Genomic DNA, 25,620 nt, shown 5'->3' on the forward strand with positions numbered 1-25,620 from the left:
GACATCATTAGCGTTTTGTGCTTGAGTGGCTATGATGACAAATGCTTGGCCTCGAGCTTGCTGAGGTTGTTGTTGTTGTTGTTGTGGCTGTTGCTGCTGCTGCTGTGGTTGGTTACGCTGAGGGCAAACATTGGGGAGATGATTTTAAGGTCGCCACACCTGAAACATGCTCGCATAGGAGCGGCTTGGGGTTGAATCTGGTTAGGGGCAGGGGTTGCAATGATAGCTTGGTTTTGATTTCCTTGAGGACCATTTCGGCAACGGTCAGCAAAATGCCAAAACCTATGACATTTTTCGCATTTGTGGCATGGTGAGGTGGGAGGGTGATGGTAAGAACAGGTAACACACTGGGGATGAGACCCAGTATAGGCTCGTCTTTGTGGTTCATTGGTGGTGACGACAACTACTGACTGTATGGGTTGAGGGTTTGGCGGAATGATAACTGCACAGTTTTGGCTTAAAGCCTTCCGCTTCTTGCCTCTGTTTTTCTTGGTCGAGTGGGATGGTGAGGGTTCAATGGTGGTGGTGGTGTCGGTGGTTGCTTGGTGTGGGCTTTTCGATGGAATCTTTTCAGAATTCCTATGAATGACGCAGTTGTTGTAAGGCGAGCGGCCAAACGAAATATCCTCGAGAGTCTTTGGAGAAGCAGACTCCACGAGGTTCATGAAGGAGGTTGGAAGGCAGTGGATGTATTTGGTAATAGCCTTTTTTGTGGTATCGACCTGACTAGGGCAAAGGATGCTGAGTTGCTTGAAGCGAATGGTGAGACCATCGTTGTCATCCTCGACTTACTTAAGATGCCAGAACTCGTGTTCCCACTTCCTAAGTTCGTGGGGAGGACGGAACTCTTCCCTCATGAGTTTCTTCAGTTCAGCCCATGGTAAAGCGTGGGCTACATCATTTCCTTTCGTATTTCGCTCAGAGGTCCACCACTCGAGGGCTCTCGAGCGGAATACCCCTATAGCGTTTAGGGTGCTAGGTTGTTAGAACCACTTTGAAGGAACGTAAGCTCCATAGCATCGAACCAGGTTAGTAAGGCGGTAGCACCGTCCTTGCTAGTAAACTCCAGAAGCTACAGGCCATAAATTGTTTAAATAAAAATGGTGCCTTAGGTGGGTCCACATTTGAGTCAACGGAACCTTGTTCGGTGGAGGGGTGGATCTTGCTTACGATATCGGGTATGACTCGGGCCATTTGCTCGACCATTTTTTTCAGCGATAAGACCCACTAACTCTTGCTTGGAGATGGAGTCGGTGTCGGTGTTGTTGGAGTTCTTCTTCGAGCCTGAGCGTGACTTCTTCCACTTCTTGCTATAGTTTGGAGAAGACATCTAAAGATTCGAAAGAGGAAGAAAAGATAAGACTTCATCATAATTTAAAATAAAGTTTTGCATGTATAAGCATGTAAGTGCTCACATATCACGCATAATTCAAACAAAGTGTAAGTATTCAACATGTATTCACAAGTATAATCACGTAAGAATGCGTATAAAGAGTATAAATTTAGTTTTTTCATGAGTATTATTATTGTTTGTGATTACGAGAGACGTGCGAATCGTGTATCGGTTTTGAAATGAACGCCGTAACAAGTATAGAATCACATATAAATTGAGATAACATAAAAGAGAGGCTCAATAAACATTGGATTGTTTCAGGTTTAGAAACGTCGACTATTCCAAAGTGAATCGAAAGTCCTTTCAAATTAGGGAAACGTGCTTTGGCCTATGGGTAAGATACTCTCGTTGAGAAGCGATTAATGGTATCTTAGCCTTTCAGTTACTACACGTCCCAAATCGATTGAAACAATCAAAACTTTGTCGGGATTGAAAATCGAGGAAGAGGACTATAACAACCTGACTTTTCGGATCGTTACCTATCGCTGTCATCTTTTTTCGTAAACGCTTGTACTCTTGGGATTCGATTAACGCTATGTGTTAAACTATATTTTCAACACATTTTAAACGCATGTTACAACACTTATTCAAATCGCAGTCATCACATTTAAATGCTACTTATAACTCTTACTACTTAAACACATTTTATCGCTTGATTACATGGCTTATTTAGACTAAACGCTATCGCAACGCAAACTCAACTCGAAACGCGGAATTAATTATATTATGTGTGTTATTGTGTGATTACTTTTTTAGAATGTTATGTGGTTATCAATGCAACGCTTATACGCTCAACGCTCACTTGCAACTCGATTAAACGCAATGCAATGCAACGCTTAACGAACGAACCAAAGTTGGAAAACTAACTCGCACAAACACGGCCGTCCGAATGGCCTTCCGTCCGAATGGACATCCGCTCGGATGACCATCCGTCTGGATGACCATCCGACCGGTTGGAGCCATCCGAACAACTGCCACTTGCCACCGACTTAAACCTCACCTCTCCACTATAAATACTAGCCGTACACCCTCATTCTAACACTTTGACACTCACATCCGCTCCCAAGCTCTCAGTTGCGATTCAAGGCCATTTTCTAAGCTTCTTCCCCCAAATCTTCATCAATCTTCATCTCTAATCACTTCTACTCCATCTTCTACATCAAAATCACACACACACTTAAACTTTTTCTCAAAATCATCTGATTTGGACCTCTTGAAGGTGGTTTCCACTCATTTTGCTTAGGCAAACTGTGGTGGAGCACATTTAATCAAGATTGGTTCTAGATCTAAAGGATTTTCACACTTTTCAACTAAGTTATGAAAGATTTCCACACTTTTTGAAACTTGCTTTGACCTTTTCTTCAGGTTTTACGCGATATCGATGGAATTTGGACTCAATCAGACTCTCGACTCGTTTCTTAGTCGAAAGGCGGCTTGAAAACGGATTTCCTTAGTCTGGTATATTCCGTTGTTTGACACGTCATCACGCAGTTTCCGTTAACTTAAAAACTTCTACTTAAGAAATTTTTACAGAACCTCAAACACAGACCATCCGCCCGAGTGGTCGTCCGTCCGAATGACCGTCCGGATGACCTGACCCTTATAATCTCCATTGTTTAAATGTTTTTAACTAAACTACGAATTTTAACGATTCACAAACAACCATAGCCTATTCGAATGGCCATCCATCCGAATGGCCATCCGCCTGGATGACCATCCGTCCGGATGGGACCCATCCGCTCGGATAGTCTACTGAACACTTGACTCACTTTTACCCCACACGACATTCTGATTTTGACCGTGTCAGCACTTAGAAGACTTATGCTTCTGTTTCTGTGTACAGACTGACCCGACGCGCTCCCTTCAATCTAATCAAGATTGTGTTTACTAGCTAAACACACACTGTAAGTATACTCAAACCCATTTTCATTTAAACGCACTTTTGGTTGTTACATACGTTCTATATCAAAACATAACACGCAACGCAAACACTTTATAAACGCTAACAGCTCCCGCATGCTATACGTGATTTGTTGAATGCTTGTTGCTATGCTTATACAGTGTAACACTAGACCGCCTCTAGCAACGATAGTACTATAGTTTGGACTCAGCACCTGTTGAATGCTTGTTGATGAGGGTCCACTAGAGTTTGAATTGGAAATTTACCATTAAGATATGGATTTCACTCCTAACTTAATGGTGTAATTTCTGTGCAAAATAGAATAAGTGGGATAAGAGTCGTTCACCAAATTGTGCGTTTCACGCCTTTTTGGTGAACTTGTCTCGTTTGTATCACGATTGTCTTCAACTCTTCATGTGAATGGTATAAAATGTCTTAGGAAAGAGATATTGTAAGTATTAAGACCAAAAAGAAAGAGAAAGGAGCAAGTAGGAAGAATAACATTTTAAGCAAGTAACAAGAATGGTCAAATATGGTACCTACTATAGACTAGGTCGAATCATGGCAATTCTACCTAATTCCCTATAGTTATGGCTCTGATACCAATCTGTCACACCCCAAACGATGGTGGAATCATCGGAGTAAGACGAAAAAAAGATTGCTCATCACACATAACACTATTTGTGACAATAATTAATTCAAACCAATTTCATATCATAACAAAATTGTCAAATTACAACATGAAGTTCAAAGTACAACATGAAAGACAATACAACAAGTTTAACAAAATAAGTAACTAATCTAGTAATTTGATATGCATTTCTAGTGTCGTCTGTATTAGATTTCGTCATAATCAACCTCATCAACCTGCAATATGTTAAAAAGTAAAGTTCAACACAATAATGCATTGGCGAGTACACAAGTTTAAGTATGTAAGTATATGTATAAAAGGTTTAAAACCAATCCACATGGCAACCTAAGTTATTCAAGATTAACATATCATGCCATGCAATATTCAAGTCATCCCTCTGTTTACGCAATAAAGAATGAAATTTAACATGACCTCTCGTTCACGGGTGGTGCGTTAATTCTATAGCGTTATACATGTTAAATGGAGGCTCGTACGAAGCTAATGACTATAGTATCACATAAGTATCACCCAAGAATATGAATCAAGTATAACAAGTAGTTTTCATGTATTTGGATTGTTTTGTGCATTTGCATAAAGAATATTGTGTGGTGATTTTAATAAGGTTAACATATTGCACCCAAAAGTGTAAAACAAAAATGGGTCAATTGTACTCACGGTTTTACAAGCTTCCACTTGTTAATCCGTGAAGAGTTGTTGGTTTGGAGATAGAACACCGAGTCCTTCTACACGAGGAAACATAGGTGTGTGAGTAATTCGGATGATGATGGAGGACTAGGAACTTAAATACACCAAAGTATGTATACAAGAAAAATAATCATCTAGACTTAATACTCGTTTTTGACACTATAAAACCCATAGGGGTTAGAATGATTTCATGGGTTAAAATACCCATTAGTATCGTAACGAGAATTTAAGTGCTTAGATGATGTAACTTAGTACCATGACGAATAATCATTTGATTATCATCAAGGGTTCAGTTGTTATATGTTTTATATCCTCTATATAGTATTTAGTATAAGTTTAGTCCAACGAGTATTACAAGGATCTCATATAAGTCATGCAAGGAGGTAGGAGGATAACCTTCCATTTAAAACCTCTTTTGTATATTCAACAAAGCACAAGTTGTCACAAAGACAACAAGAATGGTGATGAATGAACTAGAAAGGAAATGAAAAGAATACAATGTACATACTACTCGAAGGGGCAAATCATCGAGTGAGGTGGTGGATTGAAGGTAGGATAGCCTAAGCTTCCAAATAATCACACACTTCCGTCACAAGTCTTATTACAAGAACAAGCTTGGAGGATACAACACTTGTAGGTTAAAACCATTACAAAACAGAAAGTTTGGAGTGACTAAACATCTCCGATTTTGTATGTAACAACCTTATTTTTAAGCTTACTAATCATAGACTTGATTAGGAGCATAAGGACATAGGCTTGTTTGAAGAAAACATAAGTTTAAGAAAGTTTTATAAAGATTTTACTCAAAACAGAAAGTTTCTTACACTTTTAACCTCAAATATGGTGATGTTCCATCTTGGTTTTCCATGGAAAACCTATGGAAACACTCCTAGAGGTTTTCCAAGTGTTAAGAAGCAAGAAGAAGAGAAGAAAATGGAAGACAGGTGAGTTTGAACTCACTTTTGTAATCTGACTTTAATCAGAGAATTAGCTGCTGATTTAGGGTGTTTTGAGTGAGGATTAGTGTGTTTGCAAAGTGGAAAAGTGTGGGAATGAAGTGGATTTTATAGGAGAGGTTTAGGGTTAGTTTAGGTGGTAATTAATGAGAAAAACACAACCAAGAAACACAAATCTGCCCAATACACGAGCTGGAAGTGGGAATCTGTGGATTATGGGGGCTCGTGGGCCGCGACGATGAATGAGTGTCTCCGTCGCGCGACGCGAGGGGTGGGGTTCCGGAATTTAGTTTGTTTTTTGACATTTTAGGTCCCTGTAGTTTGTATTGCTAGGTTTTAAGGTATTTTAGGTATAAAATGCATAATATAAGGGTATAGTTTGTAACCTTATAATATGTACAAGTATAAACAAGTATGATTAAGTATATGAATCGAGAATAAGTATCGTATAAGTCCAAATCATGCGTAGAAAGCATATAATTCATGTATGTCACGTATTTGCAAGTTTACCACACAATTTCAAGGATCACGAATAAAGTATCAAGTGTATTATGAATTCAAACGTACGAACATGTATGAATATATAAAGCATGAATTGTACGAAATAACGAATTTTATTTGTGATCCAAATCTCGGATTTTACAAATATATAACAAAAATACGATTACTAGGAATACAAGATTTCCAAAAATAGGAATACGAAATAAACTTTCCAATTAAGGAAAGTACGAAAAAGCAGGGTGTTACATTGATCATAATGGGATTCACTTTTATACATATAGATGTTACATATCTGTGTTATACGCAATCAATCGTTAAATACATGTTTATACGCAAAACCGAGACACGAAATACTTAGGAATATCAATCATACGTGCATCGTACTCATACCATACTTAATTACGCTTTGAATACCTAAAAACAAGCTAAAATATAAGAAAACGACATAAAATAACCTTAAAACCAAGTTCAGGGGCTAAAATTGGACAAAATGAAAAAGTTGAAAAAACATGACTCGTGGCGCCACGTGACGGGAGCAGATTGTCGCATAGTGCGAAGAGGCGCATTTTTCAGCAAGATGTTTCTTGCTCGCGGATTGAACCTCTTTTCCGCCTCCTTTCTCCTCCAATCACCTTCCAACCTTCTTTAAACCCAAACCCTAATTCCCCCAATATAAATATATGTCTTCCACAACTCCTCCACCCTTTACACACCTCAAAATCTCCAAGTTTGGTAGATTCTACCAACTCTCAAATCCTCATAATTCTCTCAAAATCTACAGGTTGGGCGGATTCTACCAAGTCTTAAAACAGTGAGTTTTGAGCACCTTCTTCTACTTTTTCTTCTTGTTTTCTTGCATCAATCTACTTGGATGACCTTCAAGGAAGTTAACCAAGGTTCACCAAGGTGTAACATGGTGGTACATCACTTGCATAATGCTCCAAAGTCAGATTTAAATTCTTCAGATCTATAAAACTTTTACAAACTTGTCTCATTTCATTGTTCATCTTATGGAATATTGTACCAACCTTGTCCTCAATCAAACTTATGGTTGTGGGGCTTGTGTATAGTTGATTTCCATAATATTAGAGGCTCAAAAACCTTAGAACCTACTGCCCTAAAGGTTTCCAAACAACCTACAAAGTGTTGAAACTAATCCAAGTCTTCAATCCTTAATGTTGAAAGACTTGTGTTTTGGTAACGTGTGAAAAATAGGAACCTTGGTTCTCCAACCATGATTCCACCTACCTCACTTGCTTGTTTGCTTTAGTGGTATGTTCATCAAAGTAGTTTCCAAGAAATCAAAGTAAGCCAACCCACCTCGTCTCCAACACTTTCCATGTTTGGTATGTACATGTCCGAGTTGTTCTTCTTTGGCTACTTAGCAACTTAGTTATTTCGTTCTTATTCATGACGACTGAAATCATCAACTAAGTTGATGATTTTGTGCTTTGGTGAATCCATACAATGAGGTTAAATGGATGAAATTCATCCTACCTCCATGCATGACACTATATGACTTGGACTATATACATGTAAATATACATATATATATATATATATATATATATATATATATATATATATATATATATATATATAACGATTATATATTAGAACCCAATCATAACACCAACCAACCTCATTGTTGAATGTTATGTATTGTGGTTATTTTCATCTTGGACTAAAGTTCCTCAAACTATGGATTCTAATGGGTGAATCGGTACCCATGAAAACATGAACAAATTAGTGTCCATATGAGTGCTTTAGACAAGATGTATTTTCTTGAAATATACATACTTATATAAAATACTTTAAACGCTTAATCCCTACCCAATACCGAACTCCATAAACCCAAACGCCTCGTTCATACTTGTATGATAATCTCTGCGGTTTCCTAAACTCTCAAGACTCTCCGCTCACATTTTGGAAGCTTTGCAAGCCGTGAGTATACATTACCCTCTTTTTGTTTTCACACTTTTGGGTGCAATATATATTACCATATTACAACTCACATAAACACCCATATGCAAATACATTATTCCTACAAACAAATCCAATATTCATGCTAGATGACATTCTTACACTATACTTTGTCATTAACTTTGTACAAGCTTACCTTAACATGTATAGCGCTATAGGAGTAGCACACCGCCCGTTGATGGGTCTCTATTAAGTAATACAATCATACAAACGGTCTAGTCGTTGTGACAATAAGATTGTTGTTGGTCCTCGGATGGGATCTTCTTGTTCGAAAACGTAGTTGAATCGTAAGTGATCAATGCGCGGAATTCATGTAATCACATAGCAGATATACGAAGACAAAATTCTGCTCTGAATCACCGTCTGATATTCTATTGATATGATATGAAAGTGTACAAGAACCAGATAGAACTCAGACTGACATAAGGTTGCTAGAAAGTGAAAGTGTCAAAGGTCCTAAATAAGCTGATCGAACAGCTATTTATAGGCAAGGTCAGGATATGAGAGTGCTGGCCGATCGGCTGGGCTAGCCGATCGGCTGACAATGCTAACCGATCGAACAACCTACTCGATCGGCTGGGCTGTCCGATCGGCTGGGCTAGCCGATCGGCTGGCAGCTTTAGCACTTAACAAAACGACACCGTATCCTGACTTGCTTTACATACAAACATACAAAACATATACACAACTATACAAAATATGACTACATGTTGACGGAAGTTACAGACGTTATTGCACTAACAGACTCCCCCTCGGATGTAGCTGTAGTTCCTTCCAACATAGTCTTTATTTCCTCCTATTGCGTCTTCTTTCTTTAGCCTTTTGCCTTCTTTGTTCTGCTCTTTCTTCTAACATTCTTCTTCTTTTGTGTCTGCCCTCAGTTATCCACCATTTTCGATATTCTGGGTCGCCATCACGCTTTCGATCCCATTTTTGTATCTTGTTCTCTTCAGATTCGATTGGCGTCTGATCAGTAGGCGGTACATACCCCATTCTTCGTCTACCCAGCTCAGCAGCTCTTTTAGCTATCTCTTGAGATCTTTGACTTCGCGTGTAAACCTTTAAGAACTCATCAATTTCAAGATCTCTCCATTTCATCTTCCAGTATCTTCCTGAATTGATTTCTTTGGCAAAGCAAACATCTACTACTCCTTGATATTGCATAGCTATCTCTTTGTCTTTCTTATCATAGACTATCTTGTTGTTGGATCGTTGTTGACCCTGAATGAGTCGATCAGAAGAGTTGTTTATCTAATTCAAAGGAGGAATCAATGAATCAGACGCTCAAACTAAATATAATGCTTTCCTTTATTGATCTGACAAAGTTTACAACCTGAAAGCAAACTGGCAGCACTTCGTTACAATTTTCAGAACCGTACCAAATGAACTAAACCAGAGCACTATTTATAGTGTGGATGGTTCGCTTATAGGAACACCTTAAGAGCGGACCTATGAGTTAGACAGGTTCGCTCTTATGGACCATGTCCATATAAGCGGACCTACATTCTATTCCACCAACTTTCGTTTCTCGAACCTCGTGCACTGGATATTCTATCCTATCCTATTACATGATACAAGACGAAGTCAATAGACGTAGTGCACTAACAGACTCCCCCTCGGATATTGACGAAGTCTTCAGTGACCATTCTCTGTTATGACACTTCTTCAGTCTTGATCATCTTGCCATCTCAATCAGATTGTAACAATGTAAGTATTCTTCAATCTTTCTTCTTTAATCAGCTTCTCTCTTTAACTCTCTCATCAAAAATCTCATCACTGGCTCTATCAACAACAGCTTCATCGTCAGTAGGCTCCCCCTCTCGTCAAGCTTCCGTGCTTTTAGAGATCGACACCTAGCTTTCCAACTACAAGCTCATCCTCTCTTTCAGCTTGTCTTCAGACTCCCCCTCAGTCTTTGCTTTTGGGATCAAAGCCTGGACTTTTCCTGCAATCACTCATACACTTAATAAGTAACAACATTTTAAAATCATTAATCAAGTTCTCTAATACACTCCCCCTATCAATAAACTTCATAGATTTGACAGTTTTAGCGAACCGAATTGTAAACTAACTCTATTACGAAAGATTTTAACAATCTAAGCATCCAAATCCCTCTCACTTAATCATTCAAGTTCAAATTAATGACCTTGAAGATATTCACAAACTATTTTTTAAAGTTTTGATTTATAATATCAAGTTACAACTTAATGAACTTGTTTTATTTTCAGAAACACAATCAACTTACTTAGATTTTGAAACTCAGCAACTCAGACATCGGTTGTCGAAAATAAAGCAGAAATCAAAATCTTTTTGTATTTTCTGAAAATATAAAGCAGTAAAGAAATATGTACAAACATATTTACAGACAATATTTTTGTTTGAGTATGCGTCAGAGGATCATATCAGTTTTTGACAAGTCACAAGTACCGTTGAGCTTAGTTACACATTAAGAATTAAACAATTCACTTAGATTGTCGATATACTTATCCACTTAAATTTTCATACAAATTTCAACTGATTCAGGATACAATTAAGATGTTTTAAGAACTTTAAACTCATTCATGTGTCCCACCTCTTGAATATACTCCCGTATCCAGAATCCCAGATATTCAGTCTTACAGGTGAGTATACAACAGATGATATCTGTAAGGGGTTAAATGCGAGGGCCGTGAGAGCTCAGGTCGATACTTCCGTATACGCAGAGAGATGACGGCTTTGACTTTTCGGTGTGTCCCCTTTAGAGGATCTTTTGATTACAACAGCAGCGACTATCAATTTTGTTGTCTAATCAGCTGAGGGCTTTATGCTATGTTTCAAGCATTTGAGGCAAAGTATTATCCAAGGACTAGGTCAGAACTTCCGTTCAGCAGAACTCCCGGAATAATACCCCAGACATCATTGAGTATAAAAACCTAGTATATCAGAATACAAGACCTTTCAAACGAAATTTCAGGGGTTACCTATATATCCAAGTAGTGTTCCCCACAAAATAAGCAAGTGTTTGAATTTATGTTTATATCCCGAAAAAGTTTACTAAGTGTATAAAAACCTATCGACATATCATCAGTGAGACTGTTTAACGCTATTTAATCAATACATTTCCTTAGCATACTGTAACTGTCTACTGATGTACTATCATTTCCTCTTTCTACGCAAAACTCAACTTTTTGAATTTTATCATGTTTTTGGTTTTTTTCAAATTTTCTAATGTTTTTGTATTTTCTGACAATTTTTCTCCCCCTAAAACGCAAAACCATTAAAGAAATTTGACAAACCGGTACTGATAGCTTTGTCTCGCCATCCATTTTCTGCTTAAAGTGTTCTGATTTGCAGAAAATCTATTATCAAGTACCCCCATGATTTACAACCCACTGATTTTGACAGTTAGAAAACCGTTTTTCAATCTGTGACAGTAATCATGATTGTTCAGCCGTGAGGGTTTCGGCGTATTCAGTCAATACTTATTTAAACAGAAATAACATCAAACAGCATACAGTTACACAAAACAACAAACAAACTCCTTGTTTGACCAAAACCAGGGTTCTTCAACCTCTTCCTGTGCCAGGCTGCTCCAACTAACAATCTCACAATCTTCAGCACCATTGAGCACCTGCACAATCAACAATTTGATCATTTGAACAAAGCAACCCAAGCCTGTTTAGACTCAGGTAATTGAACATGAATTCTTCCATGTAAAACCGGATAATTCCTGTCATTTTTCTCAAAAACATCATCAATTATAACCTCAACTTTTTCTTCTTTTATCGAATTGATATGTTTCTTAACACTCCACACTTGACCTCCCGGAGTACCTCTTTTGTAAAAATTTGTTCCTTTCTGAACCTTTTGATTTTGAACAACATTTTTAGGTTTCCAAAACTCTTGAGGTTTTGTCATATCAACAGATGTTCTCCAACTCTGTGTCGTTCTCAATCTGGGTGTGTGAGAATTCCAGGTCTGTCTTGACTTAAACTAGTTAGGGTTTGATTTCCAATTTTGATTTGAAGCAAACTTTTTTGTATTATACCTCCAAGTTTGTCTCGAATCAAATCTGGTTGACCTTGGTTTCACACTCTCAGATTTCTGTTTTTCAACATCAACAGGCTTCGGATTTCGACACTTTCGTACAACATGTCCAATTTGATCACACTTAAAACACACTTTCTTTGAAACATCCTTGGCCTGTTGTTGTTTCTTTTTCATAGCCTCAAACTCTGCATTAGACTGTTGTCCAATTTTGAGTTTTTCTTCTTCTGTGAAGCTTTTTCCTTGAACAAAACTCATTTTTGTCTGAAAATTTGGCATTTCAGTTTTGTTTCGATTTTGTTTCTTCTTATAACTCAAACCAGCCTTCATGTTTTTCTTCTTAGAACCAGGTTTGTTATAAGAACCTTTGTAACCTTTACCAGCAAACTTCGACATTTCAGATTTCTCAATTTCAACCATCTTGAAACTTTGTCAATTTTCTCTGAAATCACATTCTTAATCGGGAAAACAACATCTAAGAATAGTTTGTCCGATCCAATCATGGTATAAACCAATCCTTTTGAATCATCATTCAAATTCTTCTCGGATTTTGTGTCTTTCAGATATCCATCATAAAGATTTCCTTCATCTTCATCCTGTGATTCAGACTTACCTTTTGTAGACTCATCTTTCAAAACACTATCAACCACCTTACTTACCACCTATGAATCATCAGCATCATCAGATTTGGTGTAAGTCACATCGATACTTTCAGGTAATTGGTCAGCTATGTTCAAACCCTTTGCCACCTTTTCCTCATCATAAAAAGTATAATTGTCTCTCAATGGTGGTGGTACCTGATGAAATTCTGAACCAATACCCTTTTTACAATTATTAGTATCTTTGTCATCTGGTGTGATGTTGAAAATGCGTTCGAGAATGTACGAAGAGTTATGATAACTTTGAAGTTTTGTAACAATCTTTTCTTTTTCAGCCAAGACTTGTTTAAGATTAGCAATTTCATCAACACACTTGTTCAATTCAATTTGCTTTTCTTTAAACTTTCTTTCATACATTTCTTTGGTTGTTAAAGTTTCAGACAGTCTTTGATCAAAACTTTTGACTTGGCTCTTCAAAGTATCATAAGCTTCTTGTACTCTCTGACTCGACCATTTTAAAGAATCATACTGTTTTTGTAAATCTTGAAATTTAAATTCTTTTTCAACACAAGCAACACATTTTGCTATACACTTTTCTTTCAAAACCTTATTTTCTTCTTCAAGACCTTGACATTTTAGTGTTAGCTTTTCAACTTTTAATTTCAAAATTTCTTCTTTGTCAATCATTTCTTTACATTTTTTTTGTGAAAACATTTTCAAGTTTAACAATGTCATTGTCTTTTGTTTTTATGATGTCGTCTTTTGTTTTTATGATATCATCTTTTTCAGTACAGGCTTTGCACATTTCTATGCAATTCCTGCACTTGTTTTCTTTTTCATCAATTAAACCAACATTCAATAAGTCAGAAGATTCATTTTCCTCAGTCTCTTTCAGCACCAATGATTCTTCTGTCTCACCTTTCTGATCTTCTTCTTTCTTCTCTTTTTCTTCCATCTTCTGTTCCTCTTCTACATCATTCTTTGCCATATCCTTCATTTCTTCAACCATCTTTTTCTACTCTTCTTCTTTTCTCTTCTTCATTTCTACCACCTTCGGTAGACTTGATTCAAAAACCTCCTTCAACTTGTTCATCAAATCTGGCAGATAACTTTTATTAGAAAGCCTTCTTGTGTTGAAAGTTCCCTCACTTGGAAACAAATTGGTTACAGCATCAAAATCCACTTTTGACGGATCAACTACTGGATTTCCCTGTGGATCCATGTAACACTCCAACTCTTCATTCCATCTCTTGGCTCTTTGTGCTTCTTGAAATGGTTCATTCAATTTTCTAATCTCCCATCTCGCACTGTCTCTTCGCCACCAGGCATCATGATCATCATTAGCCATGTCTTGAAATTCTGGAAATACTTGGGCGAAATCAGATTGCACTAATGAGCGAAACTCAAATTGACCGAATGAGCGAAACTGGTTGGACAGATAAGCGAACCTTGTTGAGCGAACCAGGTTATTTCCAGATAAGTGAACCTTGTAAGTGTCCGGATAAGCGAACCTAGAATGTATTTTCAAGCGAATCTAGGTGTCTTTGAAGCGAACCTTTGATAAAAGATGACACAAAAGCGAATCTATCAAGGTGATTTGGAGCGGATCTAGCTTGTTCGAGCGGATCTACTCAAATTGTGACACAATAAGCGAACCTCTGAAGCGGATCTATGTAATTTGGAGCGAAACTAGTGTCACAAAAGCGATTCTTTTGAGCGAACCTATCCACTGTCCGAAAAAGCGAACCTGGAACCGAAGGTTATTTGTCCATTTTGTCCATTTTTAGTTCGAATTTTAGTCTGAAAGTTTCAAGGGTTTGTTATTATCCACTAATACACATTCTATGAAAAATTTATCCGATTTTAACCGTGGAAACTTATTCAAATTGAAAAAGAAGGTGTAGAAGACAGAAAACGGATCCAATTTGAGCTAAACTCTTCCTCCTGAGCTCTGATACCACTTGTTGGATCGTTGTTGAACCTGAATGAGTCGATCAGAAGAGTTGTTTATCTAATTCAAAGGCGGAATCAATGAATCAGACGCTCAAACTAAATATAATGCTTTCCTTTATTGATCTGACAAAGTTTACAACCTAAAAGCAAACTGGCAGCACTTCGTTACAATTTTCAGAACCGTACCAAATGAGCTAAACCAGAGCACTATTTATAGTGTGGATGGTTCGCTTATAGGAACACCTTAAGAGCGGACCTATGAGTTAGACAGGTTCGCTCTTATGGACCATGTCCATATGCGGACCTACATTCTATTCCACCAACTTTCGTTTCTCGAAACTCGTGCACTGGATATTCTATCCTATCCTATTACATGATACAAGATGAAGTCAATAGACGTAGTGCACTAACACTTGTTGACAAACAAACAGTCTATGTCTTTCTTTGAACAGTTGACCAGCCACATAGGATCCAAGATACAGATTTTACGAAATTCTCCGGTGGACTTGTCATACAAAGAAATCACTGCCTCAGCTGTAGATGGATTGTATAGCCATGCTATAAATATATCATGAAAGTCTTGTTCAATGGCTCTGAGCGGCATATTCTTCAAACACCTGGGAGGCTTTACATCCAAAGTAATATCTTTCTCTCCGTTCTCCAGGTAAGTAACAATTTGCTTTGGGAACTGTGGCTTCCAATCTGGATAATGATTTGCTGCTTGTAATTTGATGTAGTTCCACAAATCTTGATCATGCTCACGAACTTCTGGACCGTAGTAGAATTGTTTGATGTTCTTTGTTACGACCAATTCATCTACGTCCCACCAAGGTAAAGTAGCAATATCAGCTAAAAACTCAAAATATTGTACTCCCTGCTCCCGTCTGATAGCATAAACTTTAAGATCTTCTATATAGCCCCAAGACAGGATGTCACCCCAAGAAAGGTCTTTGCTGTGTGTAAAGAATTGAAGAGCCCTAAGAGTCTTTCTTTCCTTGGGCATATTCTTGAACCATCTTTTTCTTTCTTCTGCAGAAATCTCTCTTGGAACTGGTTCAGGAATGTCTTCAGTAGAAATCTTTTCAACAATCTTTCTCCTGATCTCATCTTCATTTTTCTCTTTAAACATTTCAGCAAATGAAGGAAATGCAGCATCTTCACCTTCATAGTGAAAATCAAATATATCTTCCTCTGAATCATAAGCATCTTCAACAATTACTTCGTCATAGTGATCTGCTTCATGTGGATATCTAGGCTCAAAATCCTTTGCAGGGGAATGAGGAATTTCATCTTCAATATCGAACTTGAACTTTCCATCTTCTAACCCCAATTCCTCAAGTATTTCAGCCCTTGTTCTTCTTATCTCTACCTCTCCTTGTTGTTGAGCATTTAAATAAATGACAGTAGGATTCGAGAGGAGTACCTGATCAACAGGCTGCTTTCCAGATGATGATGCTTCATTCTGAACTTCATCTTCTTGTTCATTGATTTCGTTGTTCATCAACTCATCCACCTTTTCTTGAATAGTTGGATCTCTGATTAACAATCCAGAAGCACCTTGATCATTGTCATCATCGTCTTTATCATCTTTATCATCTGGTTTGTCATCACCTTTATCATCATCTTTATCTTCATCCTCCTCATCTTCATCTCCAAACATCTCTATATCTGATTCTTCATCCACAATCTCACCACGAGCTATCCTTCCCTTCCTTTTTCGATCAAGAAATTTTACCAACTTGGCCACTTCTTTTGAATTGTATGGCACAGGGTAAGCATTACCAACTAGCCAAAACTTGTCTGTCTTCCACTCAAGTAGTAGAACTTCCCTTGCTTTTCTTTTTCTCTGAATAACTTCAACCCTTCGAAGAATATTTTCAACATCAAGAAGCTCGATAGGCTCACCAACAATTAAGAATTCTGGTTCACGAGGCTCTTCAGCTTCAACCATCTCTTGATCATCTTCAACTTGTTCTTGAACTTCAACAACTTCAATCATATCAACATCTGGTTGTGAAGAAGAACCACCAACATCAAGTTGACTCGAAGACCCATCAACTACCTCAACTTCTTCAACCACACCTTTGTTCTTTTGAGTTGCTTCCTCAGCTAAACGACGTTCACGCTCCATTCTTCTTTCATTCGCTTTTACCACATCAATCTCTTCGAATGCAGCATGAATGTTCATTTTTAGATGACTTTCAACTATAGCAACTAGCATCTGAAGTTGTTGATCTTTCATCACTTTATCAGCTTTCATAGCTTCCATTTCCAACTTCATCGCCTTCATCTCGTTTGAAGAAGCTTCACTCATTTCACTGAGAAGCTGATTTAAAGATTGGTTCACATTCTCCAGTTCCTTTATCTTGTCATTCAAGGTAGATATCTCAAGTGTCAACAAATCAAACATTTTAGAACTATCATCGACATCATCCTTCATTTTGTTCATTCTTTTCTCTTTTTCTACCAATGCTGCAACGATTTTATCATGAGCGTTCATCAAATCATCAACTTGTTTCTTCAGAATATTGTGTTCCAATTCTGCCTTTGCCTTTTCTTTTTCTAACTTGTTCACCCTTTGAATTAATTCTTTGACATCTTTATCATTGAACATATCACTTTCACCTGGAAGATCTTCTGAGAAAATACCAATAGCAGGACCAATATTATCAAAATCAAAGTTAAAATCTTCTTTCTGATGCGATGACTCAGTTTGCAGCTTTGAATCCTGTGATCTCGGCGTAATCATAATCACCTTTCTTCTTTTCCGTTTCAACGACTGGAACTTCTTTTGTTTTCACCTCTGTCTCAACAATAGGAGTCTTTTCTTTTTGAACATGTTGAGCTTTCTTTCCATCTTTTTCCTTTTGAGACTCAGCTCCCAATTTCTTCGCCCTAACATTTCTTGGAATTGTTCCAGCTGGAGCTGCTTTTCTCTTCTTTCTTTGCTTCTTTGATTTTTTAGGATCATACGGAGAATCTTCTTCATCTGATCCCTTTTGTTTCTTTGAAGGTCTTTTCTTTAATTGAGCTTTTCCTCTTCCAAGAGTTTCAGGAATCAATTCAGAATCAGATTGAGTGGCTTCAGAATCTTCATCACTGGAACTATTCTGAGCTTCTGTTTCTGGTTCAACTCTTGAAGCTTTTTCAGCATGAGCGCTTGTTCCTTGAGCTTGTTGTGCTGCAACCTCTTCATTCTTTTTCAAGTAACTTTCCAAAGTTTGCTTTAATAGCTCAACACCTTGTTCTATCACCACCGATGGCTCTAAAACTGTCTCATCAACTAGCCTCTGCTGTGGCTCTCCAGAAGACCCTACAAGACAAACATAGATAACAAAATTTAGAAACATTTAAAGTACATGTGATCTAATTGTCTTAATGCTCCCCCTTTCACTATACCCTTTTCTCCATCTTTCGGAATAACAACCGCAGGGGATGACTTAGGTGTCCTTTTTCTTTTTCCATCTCTGACGCACCACCACCTAGTCTTTTTCTCAACCATTTCATTCATCTTTGTATCTTCATTGTCTGAGTCACTGTTGTCATGCCTCCACTTATCGTATTCAGGAGCAACATACTCTTTATCCTTTATTCTGCATATCATCTCCTTGGTTTTTGCATCCTTATCTTTTGTAATTCTACCAATTGTGACCTTATTTACAATGCTCATCTCCATTACATCCTCACTACCCTTCGGAAGATCTTTGATTTTGTCATTTATTATCATCATAATGAATCTAGGATACATGATGTATTTGTCTCCTTCAGCTTTGCAGTTCTCCTTCATATACTCAAATATTACTTGAGAAATGTTATACTTTTTGTTCATCACCAAGCTTGTTATGATGTTCATGATATAATCAGCAACCTCATCATAAGCACCCTTTCTATAACCCAATGAATGCACCATGCAATGCATCAAGTACCGATACGCTTTGGAGAAGCATATTTTGTACATTTTTCCATTTATGTACCCAGTGAAACCCATTCTGCACCATAAGCCTTTTACAAGATGTTCTGACATGATCGTTGGATCAGGATATTTATAGAAAGTGAAAGTGTCAAAGGTCCTAAATAAGCTGATCGAACAGCTATTTATAGGCAAGGTCAGGATATGAGAGTGCTGGCCGATCGGCTGGGCTAGCCGATCGGCTGACAATGCTAACCGATCGAACAGCCTACTCGATCGGCTGGGCTGTCCGATCGGCTGGGCTAGCCGATCGGCTGGCAGCTTTAGCACTTAACAAAACGACACCGTATCCTGACTTGCTTTACATACAAACATACAAAACATATACACAACTATACAAAATATGACTACATGTTGACGGAAGCTACATACGTTATTTCACTAACAATTGCGCTAGTCGAATCTTTGGGTTGGCACGTATATGATGCATGCTAGTTCATGTTATGTTTATAACTTAGTATACGTTTTGCGATGTGGATCTCGCTAAATTCTTTTGTACTTATGCTAGTACACCAAACTTGTATGCTTACCAATGCATTTTTTTTTTTTGTTGTTGACATGTTGCTTTAATATGTATTGTAGGAGCATGATGATGATGCATTGAAAAGAAATCTAGTAGGATGGACTAGAAACACACTTTAGTTTAAGTTATGTTTGTTTCTTTTAATTGTTACGTTGTTGTTATTTCCCTTCCAAACATTGTATTCCATTCCTTAGTAATGAAATAAAATTTATCTTTAAATTATTGTCATGTAGTCTTGTTATGATGTCTCTTACAATGTCGTTTTCGTCTCACTCAGATGTTTCTACCATCAGTTAGGGTGTGACAGTTACGATGGTGTATGGTTGTGTAGTTGGAGGTACGTAGTGGTGGTGTGGTTGCAAGTTCTTGATAAATTGAAGAGTTCATGGTATTTTAGGCTTTCTTGTGTGAAATGACAATAATACCCCTTTTGCTGACGGTCAACTCATTGAACACTGTAACCTATAACGCTTTTCAATATGGAGATTATAGATGACAATAAATTTCTTAAGGGCGTCTGAATTGGTTTTTGCCCTATACCACATGGTTGTAAGTTGAGATTTACTCTATATTTTAATACGGTATTTTTTTTCTCTGGTAATATCTAAAAATAACTAATTTAGACACAACTAATTAAATCCTCAATAAAATTTATATGGAACCATGAACAAAAGTTTATACTTACCTTTTTTAGTATTAAGTACTACATATCTTGAAGGAAGACTAAATTATACAATACGTTAAATGAATCCTGAAAAAAGAGATATTTGAAAGACATGTTGCAACCACGAATTTAGGTTATGGTTAGGACTGGAAATCCATTAGTGTGTACAAGATAAGAAAACTGAAATGAAAAAAATATTACTGATTTTACTAACCTCTTTTCAGAACCTGCTAATTAAAAAACAACAATAATGCATTGGTGGGTTTCCTAGTACAGTGACTATTATATTTGTAAAAGTCTATCGTTAAAACAGTAACAATTTTTAGTTTTATGTTAAACAGTTTAAAAGCCTCTAAACAAAACACTTGTGTTACCAATCCAGACTCTTTTTAATTAACTTTTTTACATTACTAGTTAAAGCTATTATCCATATACAATACTATCAACGTAACATAGTTTTGAAAAAATATATTTAAAACAAGAAATGTAGACCCGATTGGTGTTATGTTTTCTTTGCTTTCCCTAAAAATGGTTAAGATCCATTATAATAATCCTAGTGCATTTTTCTACTTATCATTTTATAGCAAAACACAGGACGTAATGACAAAAGTTAATACATCTATAATTAGTTTCTTCCTTTTTTCAGAAGGGAAATCAGTCATCTAAAAATGAAAGTGTACATTATTTGATACATCACTTATAGAGATGACGTTGGTTTAACCTCCCTGATGCATTTGACTTATTGGATTCAATGTATATTCATGCATTGCATCAATAGTAAAACCTAAGTGGATATTCTTTCACACGAAAGTAACTCAATTGAAATATCAAGGCAAAGATATTTCAAGTTGCATATAAATATGCTACAAGTTGTAGCATTGTATATAACATAAGTAACTAATTGTTGATCGATCTGATTCATATAGGTTTGTCATTACCGTGTGCAAATTGACTATTTTAGGTAACGAAAACTTATATATATTATGAATGGAGTAGGTAACGTGAATCCATAGGCTTTTATAACAAAATAAAGTATTAGATAATGGAAGACCATAGCTATTTAATCATTTACCCTGTGGAAATCGTAAATTTTTATTTTTATTTTACTTTTAATGCCTTTCACACGAAAGGAACTCAATTGAAATATCAAAGCAAATATATTTCAAGTTGCATATAAATATGCTACAAGTTATAGCATTGTATATAACATAGGTAACTAATTGTTGATCGATCTGAGTCATATAGGTTTGTCATTACCGTGTGAAAAATAGACTATTTTAGGTAATGAAAACTTATATATATATATATATATATATATATATATATATATATATATATATATATATATATATATATAGGACAAAGATCCGTTAGGAACCACCCCTTATTGCGAGAACCGCGAGAACCAGTGTGAACACAAACAGTAATTCCTAAAAAAATCTAAAAAACACCCAAAATTTTTTTTTTTATTTTTTTACTATTTTTTTTTTGAAAAAATCGCTATATTTTGTTAATAAAAAAATTAAAAAAAATCAAAAAAAATAAATAAAAAAAATTTCGAGTAACAGTTATCCATGCACATGTGCATATGTGTCGTTTCTTTGTCAAATTCCGTAATTCATTACAAATAATAGTCAATTGCACTTTCATTTACACTACTACGTGTAATACACTATCTTTTACATTACCAATGTTAGAAATGCACATGTGCATCTATATGTATCAACAGGAAATAAGGTGTTTTGGTACACTACTTTCTCTTTCATCTATCATTCCATCCATAATACACAAGCATGCACATGTGCATTTCTGTCATTTCTTTGACAAATTCCGTAATTCATTACATATATTAGACAATTGCACTTTCATTTACACTATCATATGTAATACACTACTTTTTACATTACCAATATTAGAAATGCACATGTGCATTATATGTATCAACATGAAATAAGGTGTTTTGGTACACCACTTTGAATACACTTTCCCTTTCATCTATCATACCATCCATAATACACTACCATTACCTCCTACCATCCATAATACAATACCATTACCTCCTACCATCCATAATACAATACCATTAACAATATTTTCACTTTATTACATGTATGTAAACACCATTTATACCATCCAATCAACATATTACATAAAAAATTGACAACTATAACCAAACCATCAACCACTAGATATAACTAACCAAAAAACATGTATATGGGTCTACTTCTCCATTCAAAATCACAAACTTTTTGTACAAAACACGTTATATCATGGTTATACCTAATTATGCACATGTGCATTTTGAATATTGGTAATGTAAAAAGTAGTGTATTACTAATGGTATTGTAAATTAAAGTGCAATTGTCTATTTCTGATAATGTATTACCGAATTTGTTGAAGTAATTATACATATGCACATGTGCATGGATAACTGTTACTCGAAAAAAAAAGTTTTTTTTTTTTATATGGAACGAAATATAGCGATTTTTTGTTAAAAAATATTAAAAAAAATAAAAAAAAAAAATTTGAGTGCTTTTTTGATTTTTTTTTAGATTTTATTTTGTGTTAACATTGGTTCTCGCGGTTCTCGCAATAAGGGTGGTTCTCGCATGAACCTTACCCTATATATATATATATATATATAGGGCAAGGATAAATTGAAAACCCCCTTGAGTTGAATAAACCCTGAAAACCCATTAATAGCCATTGATTAGAGTGGATGGATGGCTAGGATGAGTGTTTAGATGTTTGTTGTTTTTTAACCCTTTCTCTTATTATTAAAATAGATATGGTGTACTTAAAGGGTAAAATAGGAACAATTTTACACTTATTTGATACAAACAAACAAAAACTCTGCATGTTGTAAGAATTAAGTGGCTTCATCATTACACTAAACCCCCTATCCCCTACCTACATTGATATCAGACTCTCTCTCTCTCTCACAATCCTCATCTATACCAAAAAATACAAAAAGCAAAATACACACTCTCTCTCTCACTTATGGACCTACATCTATGACATAGATGAAACTATTCACTGTTGCTTTTCACTTTATTACGCTGACACGTCTTAAAAAAAAAGAATAAGGTATGTAACTTTAATTTAAAAAATCTTGATGGGACTTATGTACCTTAAAAATTGTGTACATCTATGAAAATACTATAGCACACGTTAAGCAGTCATATCCCAAAGCTCTCATTTAACGAGTGCTCTTTCCCTCTCACCTTTTTCGTATTTTCCCATATTTAAAAAAAAAATTGTGGTAACTACTCTTAAAATATGAAATAAAGTGTAACAAGTACAAATTCACCTCTTACAAGAAAGACAAAAAGACTGCACCTCTCAAGATGTCATTTCCCAATGTAAGATAATATAAAAAAGGTAAAAAGTACAAATTCATCTTTCCCTAGAACTGAAAAACAATTTTTTTCTCTCTCATAGTTGTTTTCAAACATACACCATAATTCATCTTTCCTACTCTCTCTCTCTAGTATCGACCCTTTTTGTTTTCATTTTCAAATATATATATGTAACACTTAATTCAAAATTTAATACCTACTGCATTTATTTGAACTATCCAATATTTGCAAGAATCTTGATCCGTATGTTCATAATCACTTACATCACTACACCAACATTATTTCTGTAACACAAAAAATGTAACAGTGTATATGATAATATATTTTTGTAATATATTTTTTTTGGTTTTGTTACATGTGTTACATAGAAACGTAACATATAATTTTTCTCTGATCAAATGTTACATAGAAACGTAACATATAATTTTTACATTATTTCTATAACCCAAAAAATGTAACATGCATTTTTTCTTTGATTATTACATATATAACAGGCATTTTTGCTTTGATAATGTAACATGCATTATTTATGTAACACAAAAAAACGTAACTGGCATTATTTATGTAACACAAAAATGTGTAACAATGCACTTTATTTTCAGTAACATACATTATTTATGTAACACGAAAAAATGTAACATGCATTTTTTTCTTTGATTGTTACATTTCGTATAAAAAAACAACATATCCAGAAAAATCTAGTGTTGTTGGATCTAAAAAAATCTAGTGTTGTTGGATGTAACAATTATTTGTATCTTAGTTACGAAATGTGTTATATACTTTATAATTCTCCACAATGAATGACTAGATGTATTATATACTTTATAATTCTCCACAATGAATGACTATTATGAGTTTATATAAAAGAAAGAAAAAAATAGATATATGATATGCTTTGTGTCGTTTATGATTCTCCGCAATGAATGAATATATGAGTTTTCAAATCAAGATTTCGTTTTCCATCAATAACTCAAGGAAATTTTTAATAACATCTTACAAAGTAGCGTCCACATATGTAACAAACACACTTTATTTTTGTAACAAGCCATGTCACATAAAAATGTAACATATATTTTTGTAGCAAGCCATCATATACGTAACAACAACAAAGAACACTCTATTTCTGTAACAGGCCAGGTCACATAAAAACGTAACATATATTTTTGTAACAAGCCATCATATATGTACCAACAACAAAAAAATACTTTATTTATGTAACCTTGCATCAACAATGTAACACTTTATTTCTCTAACGTTGCATCTACAGAAATGTTTCATTTTTCTACATAACAACAATAAAAATCGCTAATCTATTTGCTTTCTTAACATGCTAAATTAAAAATGTAACAATAAACTTTATTTTATATAACAAGCAAGCTAACATATGAAACGATAATAAAATCCTTCATCCTGTGATTCAGACCTTGAGACCGGTGCCGGAAATGAGATGAAAATGTTGAAAGAATCAAAACCTAGATGTGGCTAAAATGTTAGTATTAACAAAATCCACAACCAATACAAACTACAAAAAATGTGAAAAAACAAAATTAATAAGAACAAAGATTAAAATTGAAACATAATATAAATCAAATTATGTGGCTATAAAAGAATACGTAAAAAAAAAATTACTCAGAACTATAATGTTCTAAGCATAATATAAAATATAAGGGAGGAATTTTGGCATCATTAGAATAAAGTATACCGAATATAAAATAATTTATAAGAGTATATACGTAATTAATAAACAAAACTTTTGCTTGAAACTTTGAATAGATAACTACAAGGGGTGATAGATTATATATATACACACACGTCACCTACTGAAGAACTTAACTTGTGCAACTCTCCGACGACATATGTGAAACTTCGACGACTCTGCATCACCTACCGTCGACCATTAGAACCACCAAAGATAATCGCCCCCTTTTCGTGTTCCGCCTATCTCTTTTTCTTGTTCGCCTCTGTCGAACGAGATGTGCGAAACACCCGCTCCCTCTTAGACCACTAGAGCCACCAAAGATACTCGCTCCATTTTTTATCTCATAGTCATCCTTGAATCCGATGTTGGCAGCACACAATTGTAATGGTGTTAGGTGTTCTTTTTATCTCAAAAATTCTTCTGGTTTGTTAATGAGGGGATAGAAGATTTGGGTGGAGTAAAAATAAGCAGGAGAGAGAGTGCGAGAAAAGGAACAAGAAAGGTGAAGAAAGTTTAAAAAAAAATATAATCATCATGTACTATCATGTACTATGTACTGCACATTTCTTAGTCAAGTCTTCATAGTCAAAAGGTGTTGGGTGTAAAGTTACAATACTACCCTTCATGAATTCTAAAACATAAATTACCTGGCTTCATCTTGACCACACATTGAGTTTCTTTGGTTTTCTCAACTCAACCAGGTTTTCTTCCTATAATTGGTCTCTATATATATATATATATATATATATATAGGATTA

The 25,620-nt window shown here is 35.6% G+C and overlaps 1 long non-coding RNA gene across 1 annotated transcript; it reads right to left on the reverse strand.

Moving 5' to 3' along the window:
• Positions 1 to 24,346: 24,346 nt before the first annotated feature.
• LOC110887189 lies at positions 24,347 to 25,392 on the reverse strand. Its single transcript, XR_002563129.2, has 2 exons — positions 24,998 to 25,392; positions 24,347 to 24,635 (listed from the first exon to the last, which is right to left on the reverse strand). It is a non-coding gene; the product is annotated as an uncharacterized LOC110887189 (long non-coding RNA).
• Between the last annotated feature and the right edge of the window lie 228 nt (positions 25,393 to 25,620).

This window comes from Helianthus annuus, chromosome 11 (assembly GCF_002127325.2).
Source record: "Helianthus annuus cultivar XRQ/B chromosome 11, HanXRQr2.0-SUNRISE, whole genome shotgun sequence".
In the NCBI taxonomy this organism is placed as follows: Eukaryota; Viridiplantae; Streptophyta; class Magnoliopsida; order Asterales; family Asteraceae; genus Helianthus; species Helianthus annuus.